Below are 9,558 nucleotides of genomic sequence, written 5' to 3'. Positions count from 1 at the left end.
TTTATTAATAATTAAATATTTATTTATCAATATAATTTAAACTTACTTAATATATAAAATTGACTGGAAAAAAAATACAAACATCGACATTAAATAATAAAAATTAAATTTCATTATTATTGTGACCTAAATGTTTTCAAATATGTTCCACCAAGTCTACTTGAAGTTGTTGATAAACTCTCTGGTATGCATATAACGTCTTGTTGTAGGTATGCAACAAAGTTGGATGAGCATCACAAGATACGTTAATGTTTAAAATTTATTTGTCGATATGATCGTAATCAACATTAACATTATCATTGTATGTATCTCGTTCGTCTTCAATAATCATGTTATGCAATATAATGCATGTCAAGATTATGTTCTTCATGGTACCCATTTGTCAATTACACAATGGACCACATATAATTGCAAAACCAAATTTGAGCACACCAAATGTTCTCTCCACATTCTTTCTTGTCGCTTTTTGACATTTTGCAAATAACTTTCTTTTCTCTCCTTGTGGCATTGGGAAAGTCTTCATTAATGTGGCCCAATCCAAATAAATGTCATTTACAAGGTAATACCCTATTGTGTGTGGTTTCATTAATTGTAAATTGTACTGGAGGAGCTCGACCTTGCATAATGTCACTAAACACGAGAGATTGATTTATCACATTAATGTCATAGTTTGAACCTACAACTCCAAAATGGGCATGCCAAAACCACAAGTCTTGTGACGCGATGGCCTCAACTATTTTGTGGGTTTCCGATTATCACCTCTATGATGTAGCCCTTACCATGCAACTAGATAAATTTTCCATTCCCAATGCATACAATGAATAGAACCCAACATATCTAGAAACCCATGTGCCTCTCCAATTTGTAGTAGGTGATTGATGTCGTTGTTGTTAGGCCTTCTCAGATACTTATATCCAAATATCTCATCCATACCCTTCACAAAAGATTTTGTTGGATTTATGTGGGAAGCCCTCAGATTCTAAGGGATAATTTGTTTGGATATTTTAATAGGTAGTAGGGGAAGGCCTATAGTGTTTCTGGTGATTTCTTCACAAGCCAACTTCAACATGTTATTATGAAGAGAATGGATTCATGGAGTATGAGCAATTCCATCAACAATTCATCAAAAGCTTTTCTTTTGGAATGAAGATGGGAAACTTTAAATGGTGGAAGCAGATTAATCATCGTATGAAATTTATGTTGCCTTTGCAAGTGAAGGTGACCAAGCAATGGCAAGAACTACTCCATTCGAAGTTGAAGATTCATTCTATGTGAACAATAAATCAGGTGATGAAAAAGACAAGTTCTTTGTTGGGATGCAAATGGAGGTTTCTTGTTAATTAACAAGGCTGTCGAAAAAATGACTAAATTCGAAGAGTCATGACTTCATCAGAAGTGTATGCGAGCTTTGTGGCTCACCTATTGGCTTACATAGCCAATAATAAGAAACAAGCGACTACTGTGGTCATTGAAATAGGAAAAATGGATATTGTAGTCGTCAAAATCGAAAAATGGCTACTGCGACCGTAGAAAAGAAAGAAAAGATGGACATTAATGCCATCAAAGGAAAAGGGAAAGAAATGAATACTAATTCCATCAAAGTAAAAAAAAGAAGAGATGGACACTGATGATATCAAAGGAAAAGGAAAAAAGATGGATATTGATGCCATCGAAGTAAAGAAAGAAAGGATGGATACTAATGCCATCAAAGAAAAAGGGACAAAGATGGATACTAATGTCATTGAAGAAAAGAAAGAAAGGATGGATATTGATGTCATCAAAGAAAATGGGAAAAAGATGGATGTTGATGCCATCAGAGAGAAAAAAAAAAGGATGATAAGGAGAAATCAAAAGATGTTTTCCAGCTAAAAGGTAATGATTTAAAATTAGATTGTATTTATGATAAATCACCTTTAGGGTTTTAAAAACCGATGTCCACAAGATTAAAAAAGATGGAATATCAAGATCCTTTAGAAGAAATTAACCTAGGGACTAAAGAAAATCAAAAGCCTACATATGTTAGTAAATTGCTAGATGTTGGGCTTTAAGAAAAAAATAATTTCTTTGTTACATGAGTCCAAGGATTGTTTTGCATAGAAGTATGAAGATATGTATGAACTCAATAGAGAATTGGTAGAACATAGATTAGCTATTTGTGAAGGGAAAAAACCAGTAAAGCAGACACCAAGAAGATTTGTTCCTAATATCATAGAGGCCGTCAAAGTAAAGATAGAAAGGCTACTGAAGGTCAATTTTATTTGAACTACGAGGTGAATTTTGGGGTTTCATGATCCATCAAAAGGAAATTGAAGTAGATAAAAATAAGGTAAAAGCCATTTTGGAGACTTCCCCTCCAAAGAATAAGAAACAACTTCAGTCATTATTAGATTAAATGATGAAGCTGAATTTCGATGGGAAAAGGAACATCAAGAAGCCTTTGATGACATCAAGAGATATCTCGCCAATCCACCAGTTTTAGTATCTCCTTTGAAAGGAAGAGACTTGAAATTGTACATTTTCACATCAAATTTGACTATTGCAAGCATGCTAGTGCAAGAAGATGATAATGGCATAGAGTGAGCTTATTATCTTAGTCGAATTCTTAAGGATGTCGAAGTTAGATATAGTGCTATAGAAAAAATGAGTTTATGCTTGTATTACTCTTGTACTAAACTCAAGTATTATATCAAGCCTTTCAATGTTCAAGTGTTGTCTCATAATAATGCTATCAAATTTATGTTATCGAAGTCTATTCTACATAATAGAATAGGAAAATAGACCCTTGCACTAATAGAATTCTCACTTGCCTTTGTACCTTTGAAAGCTATTAAAAGCCAAATTGTAGTAGATTTTCTGGCTGATCATTCAAACATAGAAATTTTGGAATGCTATGTAGGAGTTACACCTTGGGTGTTGTATTTCGATGGATCAAAACATGTGAATGGTGTCGGGATTGGTGTTGTTTTAATTTCTCCAAATAATACACCTGTGAAGATCCTTTTTGAAATCCAATCTTTATGTTCCAATAATGAAGTAGAATATGAGGCTTTAATAATGGGTTTAGAAATGTTATTAAATCTAGGTGCAAAACACATTTTGATTAGAGGAGATTTAGAGTTAGTCATCAATCAATTAACCCATAAATTTAATTGCATCAAAAGTAATTTACTAAAATACTTTTTGTATGCATCCAAGCTTTTAACTAGATTTGACAAAGTCAAATTTGAACATTTGTTTCGAGAGCAAAATATGACTTAGCTCAAATTGCATTTGATTATAAATTGAGTAAACAAAATTTCAAAACTTTGATAACTATCAAAGAAAAATTAATGGAAGAAGTGGAAATTTTGAATATAGATGTGTTGACAATTCTTGACTAGAGAAAGCCTTTAGTCGAGTATCCTCGAAATCCTCATTTATTTGTAGATCGAAAGATAAAGTATAAAGTTGTAAATTATGTTACTATTGGAGATGAGTTGTATAAAAAAAAGTATAGATGGAGTCCTATTATAGTGTTTGGGAGAATTTGAAGCTTATATAGCTTTGGGTGAAACTCATGAAGGGATTTGTGGTTCTCATCAAGCTGGTGAAAATATGAAGTGGATGTTATTTCGACAAGGCTATTATTGGCCAACTATTTTGAAGGATTGCATTAATTATGCAAAATCATGTGAAGAATGCCAAAAACATGGTCTTATACAACAAGTTCCAGCATGTGAGTTACATTCGATAAGAAAACCTTGGCCTTTTCGAGGATGGGCTTTAGATTTGATAGGTCAAATTCATCCACTTTCCTTGAAAGTACATAGGTATATTTTAGTTGTAGTGGATTATTTTACGAAGTGGGTAGAAAGAATTCCTCTAAGAAATGATGATGGAACTCAAAATACTAAAAGGGTGGGTGAATTGGTTTCAAAACACTTTTAAAAAATAGAGTTAGCAAAAAACTTTTGTACGAATCGTATCACAAAACAAATATGAATTGAACGTAATCAATACTTAATTAAACCTTCCTTAAACATGATCCTTCATTAACATCTTTTCTTTCACAATCATAAAACTTGAATCTTTATGAAAAACTTGATTAATACTCAAATGACTTGATTAAAACTTGAATAAGTTGATTAATACTTGAATGAAAGAAAAAGATTAGAACAAAAGAAGAACGATACAATCTTTTATACTGGTTCATTCCCTATTTCTAGAGAAACTAATCCAGTTATCTAATCTATAACTTGAATTAGATTTACACTATGCATCAAGAATCTTTACAAGCAGTCATAGCCAATCTACTGTTCTCACCCAGAAGAAGAGACTAAGGCACCCAACATTAGGGTCCTGTGTGAATATAAGCCTAAGAGAATCCTACTCTTAGCCCAAACTAGAAAACCTTATTCTAGCATGTTGTAAGCAATTCATGCATAAACAAAAAGACCATGTAAAAACCATACACAAGAAATACCAAGTAAGAGAGATACAACATGATCAATCCTTCTACCAAAACCTTGCTGGATTGAGAATTTGATATTCTCCTATTCAAAAAACACAACTCACTTCCAAGAAAAGATCTTCATAACCAAACGGTTAAGAAGTTGTGAGTTACTATAAAGCTCTTTTTTTTTCTTCTCTTATTCACTAATGACAACATGAAATCTTGCTCATTTTGAGGCTGTTATTTTCGAGATATATTGGATATTCTTTATTGATCTCTTGATGTGTAAACATGAACACAAGTTGGTTATTTATAGAGAAAATAGACATAACTGTCTATAATCGATTAAATCTATAAGGCAATCGATTATTTTAGTAAAGTAATTGATTAGATTATCTAAGCAATCGATTAAAGTGTTCATCCTACATATGGAAAACAACTCAAGAACAATGTAATCAATTAGATGTTATAGGTAATTGATTAAAGTGTTCTTGTTCACCTTTGAACAACTAAACGAGAGATAAGTAATCAATTAATCCACTTGGTAATCAATTAAAATAGAGACTCATGAATAAATTAGTTATTGTCTCAAACAATAGTGTAATCAATTAAAATACTATTGTAATTGATTAAATTGATACGAGACTTAACTTTTTAAGCTTCAAACAACTTGTTGTAATTGATTACGACAACTCTGTAATCAATTAAAATAGAGAGTTTTTGCCTCTGGAAAAAAAATTCTAACTCAGAAACTTTTCTTCACATACAGTATGATGATGCATGATGCAAAACAAATATCAAATGTACTAAGATGCAACAACCAAGATAACAACCAATACAAATGTCACTGAAGGGAGTTAGGCATGTAAAAGCCAAAACATTTTCAAAACTTCTTCAAGCTTTTCCTTGAGCTTCAATCTTTAGCCTTATGTTGTTTACCATGTTGCTCCCCTATCTCTAACAATCTCACCCTTTTTGGCTTTGATGATGGCAAGCATGAATACAACTTTGAGTGCATTTGGAGAGTCTTGAGATTGGATTGGAGACTTGATCCTTAGTCTTATCCTCACTACTAAAAATATGAGTTTTAATATCGTCATATTAGCATCGGTTATTTTAAAATCGATGTCGTTAAGCACTTACAACATCGATTTTCAAATAACCGATGTTAAAACTGAATTTAGTGTGGATTTTAACATCGGTTATTTTAAAACCGATGTTATAAGTGCTCAATGACATCGGTTTTGAAAAACCAATGTTAAAATCACACTACAACCGATGTCGTTAACACCGATGTTAATATAACTGATGTTAATATAAACTCTTTTTCTTTAATTATTTATATATTTTTAAAAAAATCATATATTGAGTTATTAATTATATTTTAATTAAAAAATATAATAATTAATAAAAAAATAACAAATTCAAAGGTAAACATTTAAAAATTAAACTAATTTATATATTTTTTAAAAAATCATATATTGAGTTATTAATTATATTTTAATTAAAAAATATAATAATTAATAAAAAAATAACAAATTCAAAAGGTAAGCATTTTAAAATTAAACTAAATTTTCAAAATAAATTCTGTAATTTTAATTTTATTATTTTATGATTATCATTTAAATATAACACACATTTATATTAATTATTGCATATTAGTTCATTCGAATTAAAAAAAATATTTTTAATAGTAGAGGTAAACTTTTAATAGTAGATTAATTAGGAAAATGGATAAATTTTTAAAAAAATGATCATAAATGGTATTTTTTTAAAATTACAAAAATAGATAAGTTATACTTTGTTATACAATTTCATGATAAAGAAATCACATATCTAAATACAATTTTGCTTTTTATTTGCTTAAAACATTTTTCTTATATAAAAAATCAAACTTTTAAGTTTATAAAAAAAATTTAATTTTTATTTAAAAGTCTGGTAGCAAAACTTGTTTTTAAATAAGTTATCATAAATATTATATTATATTTTAAAAATATGTTTATATCATATAAATAAGTGAAATTCAATTTTTATAAAACCTGACACACTTATTTTTACATCTATCATGGTATTAAATTATGAAAAGTGAATCCTTGAGGAGACTTATAAGTCAAATCGAGCTTTTATGTAAGTTGAATTTAAAAAAAATGTTGATAATAAGTAAATAAGTTAAATTCAAACCATGTATTTTTAATTAATGTGAGACCCAAACATATTTGTCCTAACTTATTTTCTAATACGTGCTTCCTAATAACCTTACTAACTAAGGAGTTCCAACACTTGTAAATCAATTTAAATAATCTTAGCACACTTTGTTAATATTAGGGGTAAAATTTTAGATTTGTTTGGTGCTTGATCCAAACCTAATGTTTTTTCATAACAAGACAAACTTGGAACAGTTGTTCCAAACTAAAAAATATTTATTATAAATTTTAGTTTATATAAAAATAAATATCTATCTTATGTACTACATATATTTAGATTATTTATAAATCTATTAATATAATATACTAATCTTAATATTACATATTGTAGCATTAAAATTAACATATATACATAATAATAAATACTGAGGCTTACAACATCTTAACAAGTAATTAAATGCATCATGCAGGAATTGTTGCACTGAAATTATACATATTAATTTGTGAATTTTATATATTATGTTACTTGTAATAGTTTTTTTTAATGAAGTAAAGCAATTTTTTTAGATCCACAAATGCTAATTTTTTGTTAACGAAAAATTCAAACACACCACATGTCAATCTTATGTCACTTTTGAAGTAATTATCCCTTTGAAGTAAATGAATTAGTAGTATTAAATATTCATTGTCACTATTATATAAAAAAATTTATTAAATTAAGTACATGTCAGAAAATTAAACATTTATAACAATTTATAACGATTTGTAAAAATGAACAGAAAGCATGTTCCTCGCACCATATTCATCTAACATTTATAATGATTTTTTTTGTTTAAGATATTTCAGTAAAAATAATTTTAAAAAAATAAAGACTTAGCAAGTTTTGTTCGTTCCCTATAATACCCTTTCCGTCTGTAATCAATTCAATTGAGGGTTTTAGGTTAAACCTCTTTCTCCTCTTATTCCCCTCTTAAAAATAAACTTCCTCTTATTCCCCTCTTCCCCTCTTCTCCACGCACGACATCCCTTACAACGCAGCCTCTCTCACTTTCTCGCTCTAACTTTCTTTGAGTTGTGTTTGCGAGTGAAATCTTTGAGCTGAGAGTGAAAGGTGGCAAGCTGCTCCTTCATCAAATTAGTTCTGATCTTTGCGACATTTTGACCCACCAAACGGAATTGATCTCTTGCAGCGGCGTGCGTTTGCAACCCTCCAATTCCTGGTCTTCTTCTTATCTCCCTTTACCCTTTGCCGAATCTTTGTTCCAATTTTTGTGGCTTTTCTGCTAATTGGGTTCAACGTAGTGCCTTTGTTGACCAAATTTAAAAGAAAGGAGCTATTTTTTTTTGTGCGAGAATTGAAATTATGGTAAATATGATATTTGAGTTAATTATTTTAAAAGTTTGGGCAAAAGTAAAATTTTGTTCCCAATGATAACTTAGTTGTTGAATGTAAAAAAAAAAAAAATCTTACAAGTTCACATTTTTTCTCTCAAGAACTTTCCAAGTCAAGGGACTATCAAGTAGTTCTCACAGAATGTTTCAATTATTATTATTATTTTTTCTTGTGGCCTCACCAAAACGGATCATTGAATTTGGTGATTCTAGAGTTTAGTGTTTGCTTTTGACCAGCCATCTAATCCAACCAATGTCAAATGGGTGGACCCTATTCCTTAAGTGCCAACAATAAAAGTCACTTTAAAAAAGAAAAAAAAAAAGAAGAAGATGGTTCTATATAACATGATCCGGCTGGGGGCAGAAACCAGAAAGATAAGGTAAACTAAAGTAAGGTAAGGAATGACTGTAACTAAGAAAAAGGTTCACAAAAAAGTTAGCGTGAACCAAATTCAAACCCTTGGAGCTAGGCATATCAAACTTTTTCTAATTTTTTTCATTTAGTATGACTTAAATCCACAACTTATACTACTGAGTGTATAAAATAATTGAAAAAAGTTTCAACTTAAACCAAAAAATTTGATTTCTGAATTTTAGTATGTAACTGCATAAAGAGAGTTTCAACACTGGTGCTTGAACTGAACATAATTATATCCAATAAATGATACATGTTGTTTAGATAAAAAAAATTCAAAACTTCTAGTTCTAGTCAAGCTTACTCACCTCAAAGTCACTTGTGTTAGTTACGACAAGTGTGCTAGCTTAAAGTAGATATTATATATTATTATCATATACATGTTGATTACTACATTATTTTGGCAACGATAAATACTAGCATCCAAAAACTATTGGTTAGAGCTTTGATACTATTTCTAATTGTTGGGATGCAAAATTGGGATCAAAATGTTGATCAGAGCTAAGCATATCAGATACATGCCTTAATATCTTTATGGTTCCAAAGTTTATATGTCAAACAAAATATATGCCTTTCCCTTTTTTTATACTTAACTAGCTAAAATTCTTTTAGAAAATGCATTGTAATATATATATTATGATTTGAGATGCATAAGTGAAGAATAATTTCATAAATAATCTGGACATTTTTCTTTTGAATTTATCAGAGTTACTATGAATAATAAAAAATAAAATAAAAATGGTGTGAATGACCAAGCTTGTAGAGTCAGAGGAAAAACTTTTCATTTGAATCACTTATGAATGCAAATGTCTTACTTTTCAATTTCATTTAATTGCACTTAATTAACTTCTGTTTATAGCCTTTACCATTTTGCAAAGGTTTAATCCTCTAATGAGCTTGTTTATATTATTGGAATGAATTTATTATGTAGTTTCCAAGTACTTTTTACTATGTAAAAAAAAAAAACTTAAGTCTTTGTGTTTAGTGGCTTAAGCAATTTTGCAATTGGGTTTTTGCATCGTGATCACGACATTCACTGCTGCACACTGTTTTGGTCATCACCACAGGTACCAAACTTTTTCATAAATTTTTTATGCTTAATTTTGTTACGATTGTTTTTGTATGTTGATTTATGGCATTAATGTATTTTGCTTTAAAAGGACTTGACGATACTC

The sequence above is a fragment of the Glycine max genome, chromosome 3, assembly GCF_000004515.6.
Source record: "Glycine max cultivar Williams 82 chromosome 3, Glycine_max_v4.0, whole genome shotgun sequence".
Taxonomy (NCBI): domain Eukaryota; kingdom Viridiplantae; phylum Streptophyta; class Magnoliopsida; order Fabales; family Fabaceae; genus Glycine; species Glycine max.
The sequence above is the reverse complement of the archived record's forward strand: the minus strand, read 5'-3'. Positions refer to the sequence as shown.